Genomic DNA, 12,617 nt, shown 5'->3' with positions numbered 1-12,617 from the left:
GCCTTCTTTGGTTCCCAAGATCCTGTCACAGGCGCACCGAATATTCTATTTTGGACCAATGTTGGTACATACTAACCAGTTCATACTGGGGACACCCCACAAGAACTGCCATTTTGAACATACTCTGACACAGGCTACTAGCTATCACAAATTGGCCAGTGTCAAAGCAGAATAGATGCCTGACTTTTTTCTGTCATGAGATAACCAATATTACATACTTTACCTGTTACTTTTTTTACAGGAGTACTGTGGTGCAGGAACACTTATCCCCTATTCAATGGACAGGGGATAAGATTCTCATCAAGGGGAGTCTGACTGCTGGGACCCCCACCCAGCAATCTCCTGCATGGCTTCCTGGCTCTCCCCAAGGACCGAGCGTGTTGACCCTCACATGAAGCCATGGCCGACACATCCCCTCCATGTATCTCTATGGGAGAGCCAGAGATATCCCAACGTTGTATCTATGGCTCTCCCATTAAGATACATGAAGGGGGCATGTCGGCCATAGTTTTGTGCGGAGGTTGTCACGCTCCGTTCGTGGGGAGAACTGGGGTCCAGCAGTTGGTTCCACTGTGAACAGGCACTTATCCCCTATCCTTTGAATGGGGGATAAGTGTTCCTACATTCCAGTACTCCTTTAATTTTATGGCTGATCTGTGTATATTTGTCCTGAACTTCCAAAGGATCAGGCTTTTAGGTCTACCTATTTGCTCAACCTTAAGGAAGATCTAATGGATCTAATAAACAATATCATCCATTTACTGAAAACATTTGGTTGTCCAAAATTTTGTAGAAATTTGGGGTACGTAAGCTAACTTTAAGGTAACTAAACTAAGGACCTAATCAAACATAGAAGAAAGACAAGCACTTTTTCTCTCCAGGCTAGATTAATCTAATGAAAGGCTTACAATTTCCTTTCACTACACAATGCCTACGCAGGACACATTTGGTAATGTACAACCCCCTCCACATTGCTTATCTGAGATTGGCAGGGAATGAATACCAGTGATTGCTTAAACACATATTTAAAGCATCAAGTTGCTCTTTTAATTTAACCAGCTATTTTACAAGAATGAAACACATTAGCACCTACTTCTGCTATTCCCACACATTTGTGGAGTTTCACATTTTAAAATTCACAAGTTAAAGGGGTACTCCGATGGAAAACTTTCTTTTTTTTTTTTAATCAACTGATGCCAGAAAGTTAAAGAGATTTGTAAATGACTTATATTAAAAAAATCTCAATCTTTCCAGTACTTATTAGCGGCTGTATACTACAGAGAAAATTATTTTCTTTTTGGATTTCTTTTCCGTCATAACCACAGTGCTCTCTGCTGACACCTCTGTCCATGTCAGGAACTGTCCAGAGCAGGAGAAAATCCCCATAGCAAACATATGCTGCTCTGGACAGTTCCTAAAATAGACAGAGGTGTCAGCAGAGAGCACTGTTATCTTGACAGAAAAGAAATCCAAAAAGAAAAGAATTTCCTCTGTAATATACAGCTGCTAACAAGTACTGGAAGGATTAATAATTTTTAATAGAAGCAATTTACTAATCTGTTTAACTTTCTGGCACCAGTTAATTAAAAGAAAAAAGAAAAAAAGTTTTCCTCCGGAGTACCCCTTTAAGGAAAGGATTAAAAAAAAGAAATAACATCTGTTAAAAGGTGATATATGACTGACAAATGCTGTGTGTGCTACACTGTTATACCAAACATCCAAACATGATGTGACATAACATGAGCAAAAATTCTGTGCATTTTAAATGTATGAAAATGGAATGCAGAGATGAAAGCGGAGCTTGCTGGACATATTTTACTACATCTCCTCCACACTTTCTTTAATCAATAATACCCCTTTCAGTGGCCCACGCCCTTCACAAAGTTACCCTATTCTCTACATTCATGCCCAGTTTTACCAGCCTCTATAATTCTGATACCTACAGCCTTTCTCGCTCTTCCAGTCCCATTTGAGCACCTCAATACCATACCCCACTGTGCCTGGTGCATACTCTTAGAAGTGCCAAACACTGCTCCTGGTGAGCACGTAGCTGCTTTTACTCCACCTTATGCCGCAGCTCCCTTGTGAGTATTGGGAGTGAATACACACCAGAAAAAAGTCAGAGAATCTGTGCCAGCCGTTACTATAGAATGATAAAGGTCTGCAGGGGAACAGGGAAGCTGCAGGATTTCACAAATCTCATACCCCCATTTCTCACGTTGCCACCACAGCATACATATTAAGGGGCTAGCAAATGGGAATACTACCCCAAGTTGTTGGCCTTTTCTGCCGCTCCCCAAGTCACACCCAGACCATCACTGTTGTGCCCTGGTGAAATTGTCAGAGAAACCTGCACAGCCTTTCCACATCAACTTTCTCTTATTTAGTGCAACCTCAAATCCTTGCTGTTCTACATCCGGCAGTGCACTGCATCAGTCTATACTATACTATACATCTTGTCTCCTAGAGAATATCACACTGCTGTCCTGTCTGCTAAAGGTACATGATGGATGTGTATGGCTCTGCCCACCTCTTGAATATAATTACACCATCACATGCGCCTTTAAACATAACCTAATGGGCAAATGATCAACAGCTTATCTCTCAAGGTCATTCTTAGTCAAAATAGTTCCAAGCAAACCTAGAGGTATCCCCCCATCTCAAAAGTATAGTAGCCTTGACATCTTCGTTATTAAAATGACTCCTAAGATTGCTCCTCTTAAGTTGATTAAAGAGCAACCATCAGGATCTATTAACCCCTTGAGGACCCATTTTGACCTTAAGGACCGGGCCAACTTTCATCTTTGCACTTTTGTTTTTTCCTCCTCCCCTTCTTAAAATCATAACATTTCAATTTTGCACCTACAAATCCATATGAGGGCTTGTTTTTTGCATCACAAAAAAAAAAAAAAAAAGCCATTTTATAATTTTGGGTGCTTCCAATTCTATGCAGTGAACTTTTTGGTAAAAATGATACCTCAACTTTATTCTGTAGGTCCATACAGTTACAAGGATACAAATTTTTGAATGTTTTATTTTACTACTTTAAAAAAAATTATAACTACATGCACCGTAATTATGTTTAAAATTGTCATCTTCTGACCGCTATATCTTTTAATTTTTTCACATACTGGACAAATTTTTTGCGCCGTGATCTGTAGTTTTTATTGGTACCATTTTTATAATTGTTTTTTATGGTATATGAAGTGATCCAAAATGCTCAGTTTTGTACTTTTTTGTTTTTTTTACATGTACGCCATTGACCATGCAGTTTAACTAACCTTATATTTTAATAGTTTGGACATCTAAGCACATGGCGGTACCAAATATGATTTTTTTTATATTTTATCAAAAACATTTATTTAAAAAATGCAAAAGGGGAGTGATTCAATCTTTTATTACGGAAGGGGTTAATTCACTTTTAATTAAAAAAATTCCCACCTTTTTCTATTTTAAGTCCCTATAGGGGGCTATAACATGCAATCTTTTGATTGCATACACTGTTCAATGATATGCCATAGCATAGCACTGATCAGTGTTATCAGTGCTCTGCTGCTCCAGCCTGCCATAGCTGGCCAGAGCCTCAGAGCACTGATCTGACGGCAAGGATACCCTGATCAGCTGCCCTGAGCTCATCGGCACCGTTAACCTTGCACTTTAGATGCTGTGATCAACTTTGATGGAACATCTGAAATTCTTCCAAAATTACCATTTTACAGAAGCTTCAATGGTTGATTTTCACATGTGTCAATTCTTGTGTAAACTACTTTTCATACTGACTGGAAGACCAGGATAATAGGAGACATAGCAATAATATTTAGATTAATGGCCTTATTGAATCCATTCTGCAGGAGTCATAATTACTGATGGTGAAACAAATAGTCATCAGCATTTTGGGGGACAATAACCTGAAAGACATCTCCATTGAAAAAGTTGACAGGGCACTAAGAGCCAAACCCATTTCAATTTGAGGAATCCATTTTACTATTTTTTCATGACCTATCTGCCGTCACATTGTCTAAACGACACTGCTTCAAAACTTTAACCGACCTTTTGAAGGCACAAAAGATTCTGTAGAGATAGTTTTTTCCATTTGACCTCTCATTTCGAACAGACGGGAAATTATTCCTCATACGGCAATGTGAAGACCTGGAACCAGCTCTCTCTGTCTTGGGGAATCCAAATCTTCCCATTGACAACTGATGGTTAAAGGGATGGCTGTTTTGCCATTTATTACTCCCACAACTTTGTGGTAACCTGTTTGCTACTTCAAGGACTGAAAAAGTTCAGAAAAGTTAACGCCTAAACAGAAAATGCCTTGGACCCCCGCAATCAGACACTTATCCCTCCCTCTTGTGGATAAGGGATAAGTTGTCTTTGGCAGCAGTACTCTCTCTCTGCAGTACCCAGATCTTGATGCTACAGTCAGGGATACCATTTATACTTGCGTCTAACATCACTATTTTTGTTTATTTTATTTTTATTACACAAAAATAGGATCACTTCTAAGCAATGGTCTCCTTACACCTGTCTGTTTACTTTGACATATTATGCATCAATATGTCTTGTATTAGAAGTGCAGCTAGCTCCAAGAATTATGGGACTTGCTATTTTTATGCTTATCTTTTCGCCCTTTTTATGTGGTGTTAAAAGGTCATGCATGCAGAGGGAAGTGAAACACTAGAAGAGATATTGTATTTCTTCAAGAAATCCGCATATCTTTCAAAAATCCCCCAAATTTGATACACAAAGACTTCTCCACTACTATCTACTCCTGCTTCAATAAGAATAAAATGGGAGTATTAAAGGATTACTGCAGCTGAAGACAACTTATCCCCTATCAGCAGGATAGGGGATAAGTGTCTGATCGCGGGGACACCGAGCGCTGGGATCCTTCGCAATCTCCTGTATGGGGACTTAGAACTGCTGTGGCTCTCCCCATGCAGGAAGCGTGTTGAACACAGCATGATGCCGCAACCGACAGGCACCCTTCAAGTATCTCTATGGGAGTGGTGGAGATGCAGCATTTGTGCATCTCCGCCTCTACCATTGAGCATGTCTGTCGACCTCTAAGTGAGGTTGACGAGACAAGCATTGGCCATGCAAAGACATGGCAGTTCTGTGTCCCCATATGTGAGATTGCGTGGTTCCCATCTGTCGGACCCCCGTGATCAGACACTTATCCCCATCCTGCGGATAGGAGATAAGTTGTCTTCGTCTGCAGTACTCCTTTAATATATTATATACTCCCAAAGTATGTTCATTATTTTGGTATGCACCTTTAATAACTTTAAATCTCTATGCCCCAATGCAAAACAAAAATATTTCCTTACAAAGGTATTAAAATAAAAAAGGTGAAATTATCATCTGTAGCAATTTTTATTCTATTCGACTCCTACCTAGACACCTTTTAGTCCCTTCACAGATACTTTGCACCTCAAAATTCTTTGTAAACATGGGTTGTAATATGTTTGGAGCGTATGATGCTACGCCCACTACTCCAGAACTGAGCCAATTTTGTGTAAAGAGATATATTCCAAACTTTCTTATACTCATAGGTCCTATCAATCTATGTAAAGTTTGTTTAAATGGCAGGGACTATTTACCAAAATTCTATCTAACATCTGATTATTTTTTGTTTTATTCTTCCATTTGACGTCTTTAGTTTATCACTGTTCTTGAAAAAAACAACAGGAAATGGCCAATTGGCGATCAAATACTCCAGCAGAAACACTGCATATAGGATATTTTCTTGAGCAGCATAAACATAAGATTCTATTTTTATTTACTCATATCCCCAATGTGCAAAAATAATTTTCTATTTCTCTAGGATAACAATAATATAAAATGCAGGGCATGGCATCAGAGAAATAACAGAATTGTATATGATAGCATCTGGGGAACCAATTAAACTTGATACAGTGTATTGTGTTTGTTACTCTGAAATGATTACATGAATAAGCTGCCAGTCTGATAGATTTACTGCTTCCTTTAAGATCCCCCCATGTACTATTGATTCCTTGTGGTGCGGTATTGTGTGTGACATTGTTAAAAGTGGTTAAGAGAGGTTTACGTGTGCAGCACTTCTCCTTGTGGGTATTGTCTAACTTAAAGATTATTCTGAATACAATAGTCTCACCATTGCAGCTATTTAAGTTTGGATTCATGTTTTTATTACTTGTCTAGCATATTGGATTATTATAGCTATGTATTATTAAGCACTTGATGTGATCTGAATCACAAGAGAGCAAGTCTGCTAGCAAGACCTCCATTCTCCTTTTAAGTGTAGCCTCACTGCTTTTACTTTGAACACATAAATGAACAGAAAAGGCATTGTAAGGCTAGATTTACATGTTCAGTTTTGATACAGCTTTTAATGCAGTAATGCATTTATATGATCTCTTTAGCTTCAAATAGATCATCATAGAGCATCCTTTTTGTCTCATTAACAATCCACCAGAAATCATCAGACTTGAAATTATTAGATTGCATAGAAGAGACTGCACAAGACTGAGGAGGGCTCTACATTCAAGGCCAACATCATGATTGAGCAGCATGAAACGTCACGTTGCGTGGGACAGGGAAAAGTGATCCCTAAACTGACCCTAAACCTCTTTCCCTGCCAACTTGCTCAAACACTTTAATAGCTGATAACATCTGGGCAACAGTCCCTTCCTGTCTAAAAGGCAGGGGAGTCATGGTCAACATAATAAACGGATACTGTACAAGTCAAATAACACACAATCGGGGACACACAATCAAATAACCAGAATAAAAAATACAACTGGAATACAAAGTAGCACAAGGCATATATCAGGGAAACATAGAATCAGGAATATAACTGCAGCCAAGAGCCTAAGAACCAAAATTAGATAAACTGCATATATGAAAATATGAACAAGAATGATAAACTAGGAATTATAATCTGCAAGATTTATTCAGGGAGGGAGGAGATGAACCAGGTTACACTGAAGACAGACACTATATAAAGGATATATAGGATATGAAAATACATATACAAACAGATACAAAAACACTCAAAGACCCACTGATCTGAACATGGATTAAGAACAAGATATACACTAGATACAAACAAACTGACTCTTATGTCAGGAAAACAAATCAAAGCTTAGGAAATGGAATTAACCCGAGGAGAAACCCAGACAACACTGTACACTCAACTCAAATTGTGGAGGGACATCAATACCAAATACAAATAGGCTCCAAGCTAGAGGGGGTACACCACTGCGTGAACAGGGACTAGCCTTGAAGGAAACTTAAAATCCAAAACACATGAAAGGGAATATAACACATAGAATAAGTATAAAGGAATGAATTTTCAGGAAGGTCTTTAGTAAATGAACACAGTAGTCCCATAAATTCCACCCTGCATAGAACAGATCAAGCTTCCTTAACTTATTTGACATAGAAATCTAAACAGGAGGACAAGACCATCTTTTTCCAGGATACCAGGTTGCTCCTACACATCTGCACAACTGCTACATCTCAGTAAGAACAGCCTGATAGGCAGCTGACCTATCTGTTCCCAAAAAACATTAACTAGGTAAATCATAGGACCCAGCAAAAGGGAATGTTTCTCTCAAAAATGGTACAGAAAGAAAGCAATCCCAGAAAATAAACATGCTGCTTGATTGACAGGCAGCTGGAAGGCTTGCGCTGTTTAAGAGATTTGTAAACAGGGCTTGGCTTCCAGCTGACTGTCAATTAAGCAGGGACAGGGATGGGAGGGGAAATAGGACTTAAGGGGCTTGGGAACATCTTTTTAACTCATTGCATGAGAGTATAAAAGTATTTTTCTATGTTCTGAAAAAGCAAATATATGAAAGTCTTGCACTTACAGCTATCTAACATTGTCAGCAGTTTGAAACATGAATTGCAGCTAACATGTTCTCTTTAAGTTCCACATGTAGAAAGCAGGGAGATTAATCTACAAATTCAGTAAAAACCTTAGTAGAAAAAAATATTTGTGGCATCGGTATTGCTGCAGATTATATGCTCTAAAGCATTTTCCACAGCTATCAAGACATGACTCATTGTTGTCAGATGTTGTTAGAGCGCACAACATATACAGGAAATCTTGCAGTTATGACAAGTATTATTGCAAGAAAGCATCTATTTTCTCCAAGTGCCTGAACACTTTGACAATATTTACATGAATATATAGCAGTTATATTAGCCCACTTGGTAAATGTCAAGCTTGTATATAGATTTCAAGAGCAGCAGTAAATTGTTTCTGCATTTGTAATGTTGTAATGTTTATATGTTACATGGATTCCCTAGTGTTTGACAAGTAGTCTTTACTCCTTTAAGCTTAAGTTCACTTTTAGAGAAACTGGTATTGAAACTGAAAAGTACATATACACCAATGTCCTAATACTTTTCCGTCATTGGAGAAGATACCTTCTCAGGAAGCCAGGGTTCCACAGCAGAGCAGGACATTAATGGGAAAATCATATTTCCAGCCTTTGGCTTATGAATCTGCCCTGTGGAATTCAATTTCCCTGTAGCAATATGGCCACACTGTCACACTTGGCAGATTTGGTGCAGAAATTTTGAGTGAAGAATCAATTTTACACATCTGTATAAAGGCTGCTTAGCACAGTAAGCCTTTGTATTTTTTTTTTATCCACAAAACACCACAAAACAGTTTGTCTAGACTACGACTGTGGACGTAATATATGGTTCTATTCTTTTGACTTTGTGTGAATGCAGCCTAACATTTTTTTCTACAGCTTGTAAATTAATTTCTGCAAGTCTGACCCATGGGCTATTAGGGGTTGAATAGGATAGTAGCTAAAAAATCTGCCATGTGTGAATAAACTCTTGATATGTTGAATGTCGTATGTTGTAAATTGACTGTGAAAAAGAAAATCTGCCAACAAAATATAAAGAGGGAGATGTACTATGTGCTTTGTTTTTATACTCCGAATATACATAAAGTATCACCATTGCAGTACTACTCTGAGCTGGTGTAGATGGTGTAGATTCATGTGAACTTTTGGTTTCGCAAGAGTCCTTAATTTGCATATGAGGAGGGCGCACCCACTGCATGCCCCTCCATGGGTAGTTGCTCCCCATTCCAGCCCAGTCTCTGCCTCCTTCCCTCCGCACCCTGGCACAAGTGGTGTACAGTACATACTCAAAAGTCATACATTTTCTGACTATTGCAGATTTTGTATGGAAACAAAATCTGCTGTTCAACCTTGTGCTTCAGCTTCCGAGAGACCCAGTTCCTAAAGGCTCATATAAATATGTGCCATTGAGTATAAGCAGGAGCAGAGCTAGAGACTCATGGACCTGGATTTAAAAGTTCAACTTGGGACCCCCCCCCCTTGTCCTGGCCACACATAATTTTTAGCTGCATTTCTGTGTAATGGTAGTATACTATTAATTATTACAAATACCAGATCTACAAAGTAAAAAGTGAATACTGTACGGTAGTGACATAAGTTCCATATGGCTCTGTAAATGGAAAAATGTAAATTTATGTGTCTTAGGAGGTAAAGAGGTAAAAATAATTAGGCACAGTGTATAAATGACATGAGGCGTGGTATATATATGACATGAGGCATAGTAAATGGGAGACATCACTGCAAGGTAAAAAAAACAAAATACATGTTTTTTAGAGAGTCCCTACCAGCAGGCCACTGTCCCCTTCACACCTCTCCTGTTCATCCTCCATTGCTTCCAACTGCCGTGCAAGCTACATTGCTGGGTCTCAGCTTCAGCAGTACATAGTGAGTAGACTTGCTATGGAGGCCAATCACATTTGCAACCGCTGGAACCCCTATAGCTACACCACTGAATCCTTAAGGATTCCTCAAGGAGAAATCTTACCCCTTTGATTTATTTCGGCAGGCCTCTGACCAGCTAAGCTAGAACACCCTGCTTTGTACTGACAAGGGGCAAGAATGCCAAAACAGCTGTCTGCAGATGGGGCTTTTTCTTCCTGAAGAGGTTTCTGGCTTGTCAAAAATTCCCAGTTACTTACTAAATTCTGTAGTTTAAGTGAAACACTGATATTTAGGTAAAGCTACCCAAAAAAGTGGTGTGATTGAGATACTTTGCATATGCTTCCTGCCCAGAGTTTCCAGTGGAGTGCTAATGTCCTAGGAACCTGCACATACTTTTATGGTGTTCTCCTTAAGATGAAATCTTACCCCTTTGCCCACTGTGTATAGGTGATACAAGATCTCTAAGACCATAGAACATAGAATGCTACCTAGAGAGTATATTTTGTACTACTGTACATTTCAGCAACCAATGCTTAGCTAACAGAGCTGCAAAATAAATATTAATTGTGGAAAAATTGAAGGATTCCCTAAAAATTAAGACAGTTTATTTATTTATTTTATATAAAGATACACTGGCTCAATTGTTAGCACTGTTTCTTTTCAGCCCTTATATCCTAGATTGGAACCATACCAAAGCAACATCTATATGAAGTTTCTATACCCTTTTCCCGTTTTCATGCGTAACACACCAAAAGGCATACTGATAAGTTAAATGGCTTTCTGTGAAATGGTCTCTGCTGTATGTGATGTGAAATAAAATAGTAAGAACTAGCGTGAGTGATGGCAATCTCTGTACAATGTTGCAGAATATATTGGCACTATATGAGAACAAGGAAATAAATACAGAACATTTATTCAAATTGTTATTTTTGGTAGAAGAGTACAGGAAATCTCAGTTAATGTGCGTACTTCATTCTCTACAAATTGTCTGGAGGTATTGAGTGTACTAAACATCCTTTCATAAAAAATATTTATTTTTGTGTATAGCCACAGAGAAGTGTGTGTTTATTTGTAAAGAACAGTATGTGCAGTGTGAGATACAGCTATATGGCAGAATAATGGACCATGAAACAAGAGAATATACGTCCAATATCAGTTATAAATGTGCAATATAATAAGTTAGGATGACATGATGCCTCTAAATATATACTTGCATGTAACTATATATCAGGTAAAAGTAACACTAGTTGATCATTCAGCACCAATAAGTTATGCGGTAGCACCAGGCAAAAGCCTATTGTAACAGACAGTTCTGAAATAACAATGCATCCATTCCTAAAGCTGCACAACACAAGTTATTGATTTGAAATGTTACTTATGTGTTTTTCAATGGTCTTCCTGAAAGTGTTCAGATTCTCCGATATTAAGAATAATTTATTTATTAAAGATTTACACTTTACTTGCTAGTCTTTACAGAAAATACTCTCCACGATCTATACCACATATAAACTGGACTAAATGTCTGCTATAATTTATGCAATACATAATATCCCACCAAAAAAATGTTGATAAAGATTTTATTTTTATAAGGTAGATCAATTAGCCAGCGGATGATCAGGATAAATGATGGTTCTCCAGTGAAACAGGTAGGGGGTGAAATATTACAAAAGTTCGGTTCCGCTGCTTTGCCGAACTCAGCCAAAAAGTTCTAGGTCTGATCATCTACTTCTGTCTTAACAGGTACTTAACCAACAGCCCAAAATTCTTGCGTACAACACATGAGCCCTAAAAGCCCTGTATAACACTGTTACGGTAGGTCACCATGCTGTGTTAATTTAAAATGATGGCAACATGTCTGGCTGTGGGGAGAAATATTTTACTGGGTAGAAACTAACAGGGTGAAGAACCACACACTGCTCTAGTGGACTTTTTAGGCTTTATAAAATTAATGTACAAAAACTATTCCTTTTTGGAGGCAGATGCCTGCTGGTTTGTACAGGCACACAGAGATATCAGAACACACAATGGCTTTTTGCAAGTGGTCCAAAAATTACCCCTTTTTGGAGCCAGATGCTCAGTAGTATTTAAATATTCACGCAGAGGTATCGGAAGTAGCAAGTGCTTTTTAAAAGTGGTCTAAAAATTATCCATTTCTGGGTAGCAACAGGGAATTGGCATTTGCAAAAGTACACAAACCTCTCTATGCACGGCTTTTTCAAAATTAGTGTATTATAATACTGTGTAATATGTTTCTATTACCTTTCTGTCCCACTTTGTCCTGTTTTCATGCACAGCGATCACACCCCGAAGTTTTATTTTACTATTATCCTTTCCCAGCATTCAATGTGACAGAGATAATATACCATAAGTCACATAATCCCCAAGGTAGTGTGGCTATGCTGCAGTTGGTGGGAGGATAGCAGGGCGGAAGGGATTTACTAAAGTAATGCTATACACCCATCATTCCCTTCAGCATAGCTATGCTCCTCTGGAGATCATGTGATGTATCGACCATGGCCCGTGGAATGCTGGGAAAAGTCAGATACAACAGTAAAATAAAAAGACTTGGACTACAACACTTCCAGAAGTGGATCCTGTGCATAAAAAAGCAGCTCATGGAGGTATAGAAGCTTAGTACACATTATTATAACTTGGATCCATGGGCTCAAATGCTAAAGAAAAAAAAACTGTAATATAAGTAAGTAACCAAATCACTGACAAGACAGGACATTGGAGTGGCCAGAAATAGGTTGATTATGCCAGTCCTACTCTGACCCCTCATTTTTGAAGCAGACAGAAGAGGGGAGCAGTAGGGGACCACAACAATGGAAGCTATAGAAGGAGCTGTGTGCATTGGGGTTA

Source organism: Hyla sarda, chromosome 1 (assembly GCF_029499605.1).
Source record: "Hyla sarda isolate aHylSar1 chromosome 1, aHylSar1.hap1, whole genome shotgun sequence".
NCBI classification, from domain to species: domain Eukaryota; kingdom Metazoa; phylum Chordata; class Amphibia; order Anura; family Hylidae; genus Hyla; species Hyla sarda.
The sequence above is the reverse complement of the archived record's forward strand: the minus strand, read 5'-3'. Positions refer to the sequence as shown.